The 14,820-nt window shown below is 38.5% G+C and overlaps 1 protein-coding gene across 9 annotated transcripts in view; it reads left to right on the top strand.

Moving 5' to 3' along the window:
• VPS13B (vacuolar protein sorting 13 homolog B) overlaps window positions 1–14,820 on the top strand; it is a 791,361-nt gene that overhangs the window by 463,685 nt on the left and 312,856 nt on the right. The gene's annotated exons all lie outside the window — the stretch shown is intronic.

Below are 14,820 nucleotides of genomic sequence, written 5' to 3'. Positions count from 1 at the left end.
ATGTGTGGGCAACCACTGGCACTTGCATGCTCCCAGGCCCTGTAGATGTGTAGCTGTGCCTGCTGTGAGCACTCCAACAATGAGGATGCTATGGTGGGGCCCCACCCCTCCCTTCGGAGAGTGTATTAGCAACAGCAGACCAGGAGGTTGCGGCTCCGACCACACTCCAGTCCCTTCAGGCTGTCTCCGTCCAGCCAACCCCAGTCCTCTCCCCAGTCTGTCTGCTGAAGCTCAAGTTTCAACACCCCAGTCCCCGCACACACCAGCAGGCACACGTCTTGGGTTTGGGAGTGCATCGAGGTGGCCAGGACCATCTGTGCTGGTCTCTCTCTGTTCTGCCTGCTGCACTCTGGCTGCTGCACTCTCCTCTGAGCCTCTGAAGCTCCCTATCTATCCCAGCTGATCTCCCAGCCAAAGCAGGGGTTTCCCAGCTTGGGCAAACCTTTCCTCTTTCACAGCTCCCTCCCAGGAGTACAGGTCCTGTCCTGATTTCTTTTTTCTTTTTTCTTTTGTCCTTCCCGGTTACGTGGTGATATTTCTTGCAGCTTTGATTGTAAGAGATCTTCTGCCAGCATTCAGTAGGTATTCTGTGAGAATTGTTCCACATCTAGATGTATTTTTTATTTATTTGTGAGAGGAGGTGAGCTCCACATCCTTCTGTTCCACCATCTTGATCTGGGCCAGGAGTTCTTTATTTATTATGAGTACTATACCCTTATCAGATATATGATTTACAAATGATCTTTTCATTTTCTTGATAATGATCTTTGATGCACAAGTTTTTAACTTCAGTGAAGTCTCATCTGTTTTTTTCTCTTGTTGCCTATGCTTTTGGTGTCATATCTAAGAATCCATTGCCAAATTCAAGGTCATGAAGGTTTATCCCTGTATTATTCTAAGAGTTTTATGGGTTTAGTGCTTATAATTAGGTTGTTGATTTATTTTAATGTTTTTTGTTTGTTTATTTTTGTATACAGTATGTGATAAAACCCCAACCTCATTCTTTTGCATATTGGATATCCAGTTGTCCCAGCACCATTTGCTGAAGAGAGTCTTCTTTTCCCATTGAATGGTCTTGGCACCCTTGTCAAAAATTAACAGACTTTTGAACATCCAATTTATGCCATGGAATGTCTTTTACACCAAAAATACAAAACAAAATAACTTCTAATATGTGTCTGTCCCTTTCAGAGCTCATCACCCAATCAGAAAAACAGACAGGTTAATTAACTATTCAAGTACAATGTGGAAAGTCCTCTGATAGACATAAGTAAAGATACTTAGGATTATAGAAAAGCCACATCAAAATTGAGATAAACACATTTCATGCATATAAGACATTGCAGGCTAATAGATGTGACATAACACATAAACAGAAGAATAAAATAAATTAATCTAAAATTGATGTAGGTATATATGGAAACTAAAAAAAAAAAAAAAGGTTCTGATGAACCTAGGGGCAGCACAGAAATAAATACACATACGTAGAGAATGGACTTGAGGACGTGGGGAGGGGTAGGGGAGGCTGGGACAAAGTGAGAGAGTAGCATTGACATATATACACTACCAAATGTAAAATAGATAGCTAGTGGGAAGCAGCTGCATAGCACAGGGAGATCAGCTCAGTGCTTTGTGACTACCTAGAGAGGTGGGATAGGGAGGGTGGGAGGGAGATGCAAGAGGGAGGGGATATGGGGATATATGTATACGTATAGCTGATTCACTTTGCTATACAGCAGAAACTAACACAACATTGTAAAGCAATTATACTCCAATAAAGATGTTTAAAGAAAAAATGTGGAGTGATTTAGAAGGGACTGATGGAGATTGGAGGGGGAAGTGCCAAAAAATGGAACCCCACGTGGCTCTGTAGCACTGTCGCTAGATGATGCTGTGTGTAATTTTGCATGCTTGTAATGTTCCACTTGTAATGTTGGAATTTTCCTTATTATTATAAATCCTTGGCCCCCAAATGTTACATTAAACGGATATTCACAACTTAAAAGAATAAAGATAAAACTAAAATAAGGGCCTCCCTGGTGGCGCAGTGGTTGAGAGTCCGCCTGCCGATGCAGGGGATACGGGTTCGTGCCCCGGTCTGGGAGGATCCCATATGCCGCGGAGCGGCTGGGCCCGTGAGCCATGGCCGCTGGGCCTGCGCATCCGGAGCCTGTGCTCCGCAACGGGAGAGGCCACAACAGTGAGAGGCCCGCATACCGCAAAAAAAAAAAAAAAAAAAAAAAAAAAACTAAAATAAAATCGATGTAGGTACAAATAGAGAATTAAAAGAAAGAAATGAATGACTAACTCTGTGCGTGGGTTCTCAGGGAAGGTTTCACAGAATATATGGCTTTTGAATTTGTTTCCACAAAGTACGAGTGGCAGGAGAGGGGAGGGGGCATTTTGAACTAAGAAAGCTACTGCAGTATAAAAACTTGGCATGTTTTATTCACTTCTGAATACCAAGTACATAGTATCATGCTTAGCACATAATAGGAAGTTCGTGAAGATTTGAGTGAAATAATGAGAGATCGAATGATTAGATGATTAAGTAAAGCTAACAAATCAAGTGACTGAATGTGAGTGTTCCTGAGAGATACTGATTCAAATAAAGGCAAGAATTTTTAGATCTGATGTTGTTTAGTTCTGCTGATTAATCTTGACAGAACTACAAACAGAACCATAATATCATTAGATTTTTGTTTTTCAATAGGTATTACAGGTAGAACTCAAAAGATATACAGTGAAGAATAATTTACTCCCTTCCCTAACCATTATTAAATGGCAGTCTTTATAATGGTTCTCATTTATTCCTCCTGATACATTACTCACATTTTGTCTGTAATCATAATGTGTTTCTGTGTGAATGATTGTGAGAAGGAAGCAGGGAAGTGTTAAGCATAAGGAATCATCAAATTTTAAAACTCGCAGATCTCTTGCTTCCAAAACCTTAATTTTTCAGCTGACGAAATACATCAGGGTTCAGTCAGAGCAGGACAACCACTATAAGTATTGTAACATAAGGGATTTATTTTAGGAATAAGACCTTATCCAATTGTGGAAGAAGCTGGGTGACCTGGGTAAAAATTTGTAGCACCCGAGAGAACCTGGGAAGCCAGGCACGTCCAAGTGGCTGGAGGGAGCACCAAAGGCTGGTAGGCAAGTCCATGGGAGGTTATTGCTTCTGCTTCTGGAGTTGAGCCTGCAGTTGCTATTGGCCAGCAGAGCCAACAGTCAGGAAAAAGTCACAAAGGTGGGAAGAGTGAGGACAAGCTGGAATCTGCTGGTACCTCTGCATCGTAATTTCACTGCTATTTAAAACAGTATGACTGTCAGAGAATATTGTCTGTTATTTCCCTTCCACATTCCAACTCTCTTGCAATTTTCTCTCTAAACTCTGAACCATTCTTAGCAAGTTATGGAACAAAACCACTACAGAAAACTAAGTTTGAGGAGATTCCTTTGCTTGTCTAGTGTCACCTAAAAATACAGGTATGTGTGGAACCTCGGTTTGCTTCCTCTTAGTCAACTACTTTTCTTGTACTCAGTACTCTGACCCCTTACTCTTATGCTAAGTTCATTGTTAGTTAATCACCTGTTTTCTTTTAGCAACCATTTTTACTACATCTTTGCTTATTTTTATAATTTGAGGTAATGAACTGATGAGAACTAAAATAACCTGTACTGATGTCTGCCATGTTCAGGTTACACATTAAAATCACTATTGCTGTTTGACATGGTGATTAGAGCTTTCAGGGTGTGTGGGATGGTGTGGAAAGTTTATCTTGTAATTTCTTGAAAATGCCAATGAGCCTTAATTCTCCAAGTTAATATGATTTTCTTGTTTGTAATATTTAAAGATAAAATTTGAATAGACTTGAAAACTGCAGTTAAAAAATAAATAATTTAGTTTTTATAGCAAATGCTTTTATTTGGCCCTCTCACTATCTGTGTTTGATTTCCTTGGGTAAATTATCTTTCTGACTTTATTGAGAGAAATAGAACATATTTATTTGTTTGAGCATTTTGATGTGCATGGACCACATTACATATACTACCCTTTGGCCTTTTTCACCCACACATAGGATTTTTTAAAATTAATTAATTAATTTTATTTTTGGCTGTGTTGAGTCTTCATTGCTGCGCAAGGGCTTTCTCTAGTTGTGGCGAGCGGGGTATACTCTTTGTTGTGGTGCGTGGGCTTCTCATTGCAGTGGATTCTCTTGTTGAGGAGCATGGGCTCTAGGTGTGAGGGCTTCAGTAGTTGTGGCACTCAGGCTCAGTAGCTGTGGCTCACAGGCTCTAGAGCTCAGGCTCAGGAGTTGTGGCGCACGGACTTAGTTGCTCTGCGCCATGTGGGATCTCCCCAGTCCAGGGCTTGAACCCACATTCCCTACACTGACAGGCAGATTCTCAACAACTGCGTCACCAGGGAAGACCCACAGATAGGACTTTTTTTAATTGTTATTACTGTGTTTTCTTAGCAGGCTGAATTTGAATTTGACACGATCTTAAAATCTATCCGTTCTATGCTAAACAGGGTTAGTAACATTGACTGTGTGGAAGTATGGCATTGTGTTGCTATTAAAGTACGTGAAGCATGAATAATGCCTTAATTCTGAGAGATCATGACTATTCCATCTGTCTTTTGTTCTCTTACATTTTTCCTTTTTTTTTTATTTCTGATTTTCTTAACATCTTTATTGGAGCATAATTGCTTTACAATGGTGTGTTAGTTTCTGCTTTATAACAAAGTGAATCAGCTATACGTATACATATATCCCCATATCTCTTCCCTCTTTTGTCTCCCTCCCTCCCACCCTCCCTATCCGATCCGTCTAGGTGGTCACCTAGCTGATCTCCCTGTTCTGTGCGACTGCTTCTCAGTAGCTATCGATTTTACATTTGGTAGTGTATATATGTACATACCACTCTCTCACTTTGTCTCAGATTACCCTTCCCCCTCCCCGTGTCCTTAAGTCCATTCTATAGTAGGTCTGTGTCTTTATTCCCATCCTGCCCCTAGGTTCTTCATGACCATTCTTTTTTTTTAGATTCCATATATATGTGTTAGCATACGGTATTTGTTTTTCTCTTTCTGACTTACTTCACTCTGTATGACAGATTCTTGGTCCATCCACCTCACTACAAATACCTCAATTTCGTTTCCTTTTATGACTCGGTTTTATTCCACTGTATATATGTGTCATATCTTCTTTATCCATTCATCTGTCGATGGACACTTAGGTTGCTTCCATGTCCTGACTATTGTAAATAGAGCTGAAATGAACATTGTGGTACATGACTCTTTTTGAATTATGGTTTTCTCAAAGTGTATACCCAGTAGTGGGATTGCTGAGTCATATGATCATTCTCTTATTAGTATTTTACGGGACCTCCATACTGTTCTCCATAGTGGCTGTATCAATTTACATTCCCACCAACAGTGCAAGAGGGTTCCCTTTACTCCACACCCTCTCCAGCATTTATTGTTTGTAGATTTTTGATGATGGCCATTCTGACTGTGAGGTGATACCTCATTGTAGTTTTGATTTGCATTTCTCTAATGATTAATGATGTTGAGCATTCTTTCACGTGTTTGTTGGCAATCTGTATATCTTCTTTGGAAAAATGTCTATTTAGGTCTTCTGCCCATTTTTGGATTGGGTTTTTTTTTTTGATATTGAGCTGCATGAGCTGCTTGTAAATTTTGGAGATTAATCCTTTGTCAGTTGCTTCATTTGCAAATATTTTCTCCTATTCTGAGGGTTGTCGTTTTGTCTTGTTTATGGTTTCCTTTGCTATGCAAAAGCTTTTAACTTTCATTAGGTCCTATTTTGTTTATTTTTGTTTTTGTTTCCATTTCTCTAGGAGGTGGGTCAAAAAGGATCTTGCTGTGATTTATGTCATAGAGTGTTCTGCCTATGTTTTCCTCTAAGAGTTTTATAGTGGCTGGCCTTACGTTTAGGTCTTCAATCCATTTTCAGTTTATTTTTTTCTGTGGTGTTAAGGAGTGTTCTAATTTCATTGTTTTAGATGTAGCTGTCCAGTTTTTCCAGCACCACTTATTGAAGAGGCTGTCTTTTCTCCATTGTATATTCTTGCCGCGTTTATCAAAGACAAGGTGACCATATGTGCGTGGGTTTATCTCTGGGCTTTCTATCCTGTTCCATTGATCTATCTTTCTGTTTTTGTGCCAGTACCGTACTCTCTTGATTACTGTAGCTTTGTAGTATAGTCTGAAGTTAGGGAGCCTGATTCCTCCAGCTCCGTTTCTCTTTCTCAAGATTGCTTTGGCTATTTGGAGTCTTTTGTGTTTCCATACAAATTGTGCAATTTTTTGTTGTAGTTATGTGAAAAATGCCATTGGTAGCTTGATAATGATTGCATTGAATCTGTAGATAGCTTTGGGTAGTACAGTCATTTTCACAATGTTGATTCTTCCAATCCAACAACATGGTATATCTCTCCATCTGTTTGTATCATCTTTAATTTCTTTCATCAGTGTCTTACGGTGTTCTGCATACAGGTCTTTGGTCTCCTTAGGTAGCTTTATTCCTAGGTATTTTATTCTTTTTGCTACAGTGTTAAGTGGGAGTGTTTCCTTAATTTCTCTTTAAGATTTTTCATCATTAGTGTATAGGAATACAAGAGATTTTTGTGCATTAATTTTATATCCAGCTACTTTACCAAATTCATTGATTAGCTCTAGTAGTTTTCTGGTAGCATCTTTGGGATTCTCTATATATAGTATCATGTCATCTGCAAACAGTGACATTTTTACTTCTTCTTTTCCGGTTTGGATTCCTTATATTTCTTTTTCTTCTCTGATTGCTGTGCCTAAAACTTCCAAAAGTATATTGAATAATAGTGGTGAGAGTGTGCAACCTTGTCTTGTTCCTGAACCTAGTGGAAATGGTTTCAGTTTTTCACCATTGAGAACGATGTTGGCTGTGGGTTTGTCATATAAGACCTTTATTATGTGGAGGTAAGTTCCCCCTGTGCATACTTTCTGAAGAGTTTTTATCATAAAAGGGATTTGAATTTTGTCGAAAGCTTTTTCAGCATCTATTCAGTTAATCATATGGTTTTTCTCCTTCAATTTGTTAATATGGTGTATCACAATGATTGATTTGTGTATATTGAAGAATCCTTGCATTCCTGGCATAAACCCCACTTGATCATGGTGTATGATCCTTTTAATGTGCTGTTGGATTCTGTTTGCTAGTATTTTATTGAGGATTTTTGCATCTATGTTCTTCAGTGATGTTGGTCTCTAGATTTTTTTATGTTGGTGTGACATTGTTGTCTGGTTTTGATATCAGGGTGATGGTGGCCTTGTAGAATGAGTTTGTGAGTGTTCTTCCCTCCACTATATTTTGGAACAGTTTGAGAAGGATAGGTGTTAACTCTCCTAAATGTTTCATAGAATTCGCCTGTGAATCCTTCTGGTCCTGGGCTTTTGTTTGCTGCAAGATTTTTAATCACAGTCTCAATTTCAGTGCTTGTGATTGGTCTGTTTATATTTTCTATTTCTTCTTGGTTCAGTCTCAGAAGGTTGTGCTTTTCTAAGAATTTGTCCATTTCTTCCAGGTTGTCCATTTTATTGGCATATAGTTGCTTGTAGTAATCTCTCATGATCCTTTGTATTTCTGCAGTGTCAGTTGTTACTTCTCCTTTTTCATTTCTCATTCTATTGATTTGAGTCTTCTCCCTTTTTTTCTTGATGAGTCTGGAAGTGGTTTATCAATTTTGTTTATCTTCTCAAAGAATCTACGTTTAGGTTTATTGATCTTAGCTGTTGTTTCCTTCATTTCTATTTCATTTATTTCTGATCTGATCTTTATGATTTCTTTCCTTCTGCTAACTTTGGGGATTTTTGGTTCTTCTTTCTCTAATTGCTTTAGGTGTAGGGTTAGGTTGTTTATGTGAGATGTTTCCTGTTTCTTAAGGTAGGATTGTATTGCTATAAACTTCCCTCTTAGAACTGCTTTTGCTGCATCCCATAGGTTTTGGGTTTTTGTGTTTTCATTGTCATTTGTTTCTAGGTATTTTTTGATTTCCTCTTTGATTTCTGAAGTGATCTCTTGGTTATTTAGTTATTTAGTGTATTGTTTAGCCTCCATGCATTTGTATTTTTTACAGATTTTTTTCCTGTAATTGATATCTACTCTCATAGCTTTGTGGTCGGAAAAGATACTCGATACAATTTCAATTTTCTTAAATTTACCAAGGCTGGATTTGTGACCCAAGATATGATCTATCCTGGAGAATGTTCCATGAGTACTTGAGAAGGCAGTGTATTCTTTTGTTTTTGGATGGAATGTCCTATAAATATCATTTAAGTCCATCTTGTTTAATGTATCATTTAAAGTTTTGGTTTCCTTATTTATTTTCATTTTGGATGATCTGTCTATTGGTGAAAGTGGGGTGTTAAACTCCACTACTATGATTGTGTTACTGTCGATTTCCCCTTTTATGGCTGTTAGTGTTTGCCTTATGCACTGAGGTGCTCCTATGTTGGGTGCATAAATATTTACAATTGTTATATCTTCTTCTTGGATCGATCCATTCATCATTATGTAGTGTCCTTCTTTTTCTCTTGTACTAGTCTTTCTTTTATAGTCTGTTTTGTCTGATATGAGAATTGCTACTCCAGCTTTCTTTTGATTTCCATTTGCATGTAATATCTCTTTACATCCCTTCTACTTTCAGTGTGTATGTGTCCCTAGGTCTGAAGTAGGTCTCTTGTAGACAGCATATATACGAGTCTTGTTTTGGTATCCATTCAGCCAGTCTCAGTCTTTTGGTTGGAGCATTTAATCCATTTACATTTAAGGTAATTATTTATATGTATGTTTCTATTACCATTTTCTTAATTGTTTTGGGTTAGTTGTCACAGGTCTTTTCCTTCTCTTGTGATTCCTGCCTAGAGAAGTTCCTTTAGCATTTTTTGTAAAGCTGGTTTGGTGGTGCTGAATTCTCTTACCTTTTGCTTTTCTGTAAAGGTTTCAATTTCTCCATCAAATCTGAATGAGATCCTTGCTGGGTAGAATAATCTTGGTTGTAGTTTTTTCCCTTTCATCACTTTAAATATTTCCTGCCACTCCCTTCTGGCTTGTAGAGTTTCTGCTGAAAGATCTGCTGTTACCCTTATGGGGAATCCCGTACGTGTTATTTGTTGTTTTTCCCTTGCTGCTTTTAATATTTTTTCGTTGTATTTAGTTTTTTATAGTTTGATTAATATGTGTCTTGGCCTGTTTCTCCTTGGATTTATCCTGTATTGACTCTGTTTGCTTACTTGACTTGATTAACTATTTCTTTTCCTATATTAGGGAAGTTTTCAGCTATAATCTCTTCAAATATTTTCTCAGTCCCTTTCTTTTTCGCTTCTTCTTCTGGGACCCCTATAATTCGAATGTTGGTGTGTTTAATGTTGTCCCAGAGGTCTCTGCCACTGTCCTCAATTCATTTCATTCTTTTTTCTTTATTATGTTCTGCAGTACTTATTTCCACTATTTTATCTTCCAGGTCACTTCTCTGTTCTTCTTCCTCAGTTATTCTGCTATTGATTGCTTCTAGAGAGTTTTTAATTTCATTTCTTGTGTTGCTCATCATTGTTCATTTGCTCTTTCGTTCCTCTAGGTCCTTATTAAACGTTTCTTATATTTTCTCCATTCTATTTCCAAGGTTTTGGATCATCTTTACTATCATTACTCTGAATTCTTTTTCTGGTAGACTGCCTATTTCCTTTCATTTGTTTGGTCTGGTGGGTTTTTACCTTGCTCCTTCATCTGCTGTGTATTTCTGTGTGTTGTCATTTTGCTTAACTTACTGTGTTTGGGGTCTCCTCTTCGCAGGCTGCAGGTTCGTAGTTCCCGTTTTTCTTTGGTGTCTGTCCGCAGTGGCTAAGGTTGGTTGAGTGGGTTGTATAGGCTTCCTGGTGGAGGGGACTAGTGCCTGTGTTCTGGTGGATGAGGCTGGTTCTTGTCTTTCTCCTGGGCATGTCCATGTCTGGTGGTGTATTTTGGGGTGTCTGTGGCCTTATTATGATTTTAGGCAGCCTCTCTGCTAATGTATGGGGTTGTGTTCCTGTCTTGCTAGTTGATTGGCATAGGGTGTCCAGCACCAGAGCTTGCTGATCATTGAGTGGAGCTGGGTCTTGGCGTTGAGATGGAGTTCTCTGGGAGATTTTCACTGTTTGATATTACGTGGTGCTGGGATGTCTCTGGTGGACCAATGTCCTGAACTCGACTCTCCCACCTTAGAGGCACAGGCCTGACACCTGGCCAGAGCACCAAGACCCTGTCATCCACATGGCTCAGAATAAAAGGTTGAAAAAAAGAAAGAGAAAAGTAAATAAATAAAATAAAATAAAGTTATTAAAAATAAAAAATGATTTAAAAGTATTAAGAAAAAGAAAGAAGACAGCAACCAAACGAAAAAGCAAATCCACCAGTGATAACAAGCACTAAAAACTATACTAAAAAAACAAAAACAAAAAACGGACAGACAGAACCTTAGGACAAATGGTAAAATCAAAGCTATACAGACAAAATCACACAGAGACGCATACACATACACACTCAGAAAAAGAAAAAATGGGAAAAAAATATATATATATCATTGCTCCCAAAGTCCACTGCTTCAATTTGGCATGATTCATTGTCTCTTCAGGTATTGCACAGCTTCAGGTTACATCAAGCTGATTGTGGAGATTTAATCCGCTGCTCCTGAGGCTGCTGGGAGAGATTTCTCTTTCTCTTCTTTGTTCGCACAGCTCCCGGGGTTCACCTTTGGATTTGGCCCGCCTCTGCATGTAGGTGGCCTGAGGGTGTGTGTTCTTCGCTCAGACAGGACAGGGTTAAAAGCAGCTGATTAGGGGGCTCAGGCTCACTCAGTCTGGGGGGAGGGAGGCGTACGGATGTGGGGCGAGCCTGTGGTGGCAGAGGCCAGCGTGACATTGCACCCGCCTGAGGCATGCCATGCGTTCTCCCGGGGAAGTTGTCCCTGGATCACGGGACCCTGGCAGTGGTAGGCTGCACAGGCTTCTGGGAGGGGATGTGTGGAGAGTGACCTGTGATCGCACACAGGCTTCTTGGTGGCTGCAGCAGCAGCCATAGTGTCTCATGCCCGTCTCTGGGGTCTGCGCTGATAGCCGCGGCTCACGCACGTCTCTGGAGCTCCTTTAAGCTGCGCTCTTAATCCCCTCTCCTCCCGCACCAGGAAACAGGCAAGAAAAAGTCTCTTGCCTCTTCGGCAGTTCCGGCCTTTTTCCCGGACTCCCTCCCAGCTAGCTGTGGTGCACTGGCCCCCTTCAGACTGTGTTTAGGCAGCCAACCCCAGTCCTCTCCCTGGGATCTGACCTCCAAAGCCCAAGCCTCAGCTTCGATCCCCTGCCTGCCCTGGCAGGTGAGCAGACAAGCCTCTCGGACTGGTGAGTGCTGGTCAGCACCAGTCCTCTGTGCGGAATCTCTCTGCTTTGCCCTCCGCACCCATTGCTGCACTCTCCTCCGTGGCTCCGAAGCTGCTTCCCCCACCCCAACCCCTAGTCTCTGCCAGTGAAGGGGCTTCCTAGTGTGTGGAAACCTTTCCTCCTTCACAGCTCCCTCCCACTGGTGCAGGTCCTGTCCCTATTCTTTTGTCTCTGTTTTTTCTTTTTTCTTTTGCCCTTTCCAGGTACGTGGGGAGTTTCTTGCCTTTTGGGAGGTCTGAGGTCTTCTGCCAGCGTTCAGTAGGTGTTCTGTAGGTGTTGTTCCACATGTAGATGTATTTCTGATGTATTTGTGGGGAGGAAGGTGATATCCACGTCTTACTCCTCCGCCATCTTGAAGGTCTCCTCCCATTTTTACTTTTTGAAGTAAAGTATTACCCACATGTTCATAGGAGCTCTTGCATATTTTGATTTGTGATTAATCAAACATGAGATTTTTCCAGATTTGTACCTGAAATCATAAAGAAGAATGTGGAAGGAAAGCATTTTCTTTGTTTTTACTCTTCCACCTGAAAACCATCACTTTTGTCTTTATTTGTAAGGATGTCAAGCTAATGCCTAAGCAAAATTATAAAATAGAAGTTAGTCTAATTCCCATAGTTTATTGATTAATGCCTGGGGTGATCTAAATCTTCTTGAATTGTATGATTTTATAATAATCCCCTTAAACTTTTTCATGGCTTTACATGAGAGAATGTGTTTTCTCCTGATGCTTAAAGTACCTAGGAACTGAGTGTGAAGGGAAAAGGGGTCCTGGTGCAGCAGGAAGGAGCAGCTAGTTTATACTTCCCAACAGCCAGCAAATATTTTCTACCTTATATATTGGCTGAAGGTATCCTTGGCAACTTGAAAAGGTGACACAGAGGTTAAAGGATAAAGATCTGTCTTGTCCAGGCTTACTCTTCTTTATATCTTAGCATAGTTACTGCAGACAGTAGGTACTCAAAATCTCATAAAATATTTAAGTTGAATATAATAATCATAATCATATATCATACATTTTATTTTAATTTCATTAGAAAGTCACCAAATAGTGTTCCTCTTGGAAGGAAAAGAAAAAAACCACACACACACACACACACACACACACACACACACACACTAAAATGATCTTCAACTCTTAACTATTTGATTTTTAAAGTTACCTTACAAATCAAATGACTTATCCTTATGACTATCTAAAAATAAGAGCAATGTGTAAAAATAGGTATAGTTAATAAAATTATAACCAATAATTTTCCAAAAAGTATGTTATATATATTTATTGTTTATAATAAATATGTGTGAATATTACTGTTTTTTACATTTAGGAATATCCACTCTAAGGGATTATCTCAGTTGCTTACCACAAGTCTTAAGTATCTTCTGGTCTATCTTTCTCTGTAGTATTTCTAGTTTACTAATTTTTTCTTAAGTTATATCTAAAATTCTGTTTTCCATCTATTATATGTTTAATTTTAGTAACTACATTTTTTATTTCTGGATACTCTGTTTGGTTGTTTTTCAAATCTGTTTTACCTTTTTTGATAGTACCTTGGTTTTTTCCTCCTGTTTTTCATTCCATCCTATATGTCTTTAATGATTTTAAAGAAATTTATTGTATTGTCCATATGTGGAAATTCCATTATCAGAAGTTCTTGGTAATGAATTTGATAATGGGGTTGAATTCTCCTCTTGCTAAAAAAAAAAAATTTTGTAGTGCATATAAAATCTGTGATTAGGAGTTTATCTTCAGTGGTCTTTGTTCCTGGGAATCCTTTTTGCCGGTTTGAAAGCATATTTTTCCAAAGAGGTTTTACATCTATTTCTGGCTGATGCCCTGGGGTTATCAAAGGTCTGATGCCACTTTTATATGAATAACTCAATATGGGTATTCCTGGACCAACACAAGTAATATAGGTTACAGCTTCCAAACACACATGGGGTATTCCCATTATTTTTAATTTTCTCATTATTTTAATTTTAATTTTTAAGTTGAAAAAGCAGGGAGATCTCTGTTTTTTCAATAATCCCTCGTGCCAAATCAGGCAAACTTCCTTGTTTTTTTCTATTTCTGATTGGAAGTTGTTTTTCTGACCTTTTAATGGCCCCAGATCTAAGTTGGCAGCTCGTTTCAAAATCCTTGCCTGTCAGGGATGTAAGGATTAGCCTGTTGTCTCAATATGGCCATTAAAAATCTATTCCCTTGGTTTACTGAGAGTGGCTAGGACCCTGAAGTCATTAACAATGTCAGTTAATACTTTGAGTTTTACTTCCCTCTTTTGTTAGTTTACTAGATTATTATCTAGTAAAATATTAGCAGAATTTAATTCTTGTTTTAGTTATTTCTTCAGTGTTTATTTTTACTTTCTTTTGAATTCGTCCTTAAAAATACTTGAATGTATAAAAAAGTTTTTATGATTTCAAAAATATGTATCCTTAACTCACATACTTACCAGAGATAATACAAAAGAAATTTTAGCACTCTATACCAATAAAGTTCTAGTTTTATAAGGCTATTGACTTAAAAAACTTTTAAAAAAATTTCTAACATCATAGGTCTTCCATACGTTGTGTTACTTACTGATTTAATTCACATAGTGAGAAAAAATTATGATACAAACAAGTACTTTTTTTTCACCATCAGTGCTTCAGCTAAGGTTTGCTCTTAGTTGATTCCCTGCCATGTTTTCCATTTTAAGATATTTTTAATACATCATATATTTTAGCACTCCCCTATGAGAGCACATCAGATGTTACATGTTTCTCACATTGGTCATTTTATGGAATTTGAGCTATTAGGCTATAATTGTGGTGTCTCTCAGGATCTCAGCCCTTCCTCTGTATTCAGATTTTAATACTTCTTCCTGTTACCCTCTATTCACCAGATCTCTTAATTCTTTAAAATTGACTTTCTTGAAATCCAATACTTATGTGTCACAGAACCAGATGATCCAATTTGCTTTTTTGGCAGACACCATAGAAAGCTCTGCCCATTGCACAGTTTCAACAAAAGATACTAGTACTCTCTAGACTACTCTGGTAGAAAAAGATGTAGACAGACTTGAGTTTTATCTGGGCTTTTTCATGAGATAACTTATGCCAATTCTCTGATCTCAACTTGGTCATTTTATAATAAAAGAGAATAATAGGGACATATTTATAAGGAATATTAAATTAATGGTTCCAAGGAACTTTTGAGGTACGGCTTGCTAGTAAAACATAGAACTGTATTATTTCATGGAATGAAAACTAAGAATATAGGTAGTAGACTTGAAGATCTGCACTAGCACAAGCTTTGGTTTCTCAATAATATTTTCCAATTTTATCTTCTACGATGAACGCAA

Source organism: Mesoplodon mirus (genome assembly GCF_964341445.2).
Source record: "Mesoplodon mirus genome assembly, chromosome: 16".
In the NCBI taxonomy this organism is placed as follows: Eukaryota; Metazoa; Chordata; class Mammalia; order Artiodactyla; family Ziphiidae; genus Mesoplodon; species Mesoplodon mirus.
The sequence above is the reverse complement of the archived record's forward strand: the minus strand, read 5'-3'. Positions and strand labels throughout refer to the sequence as shown.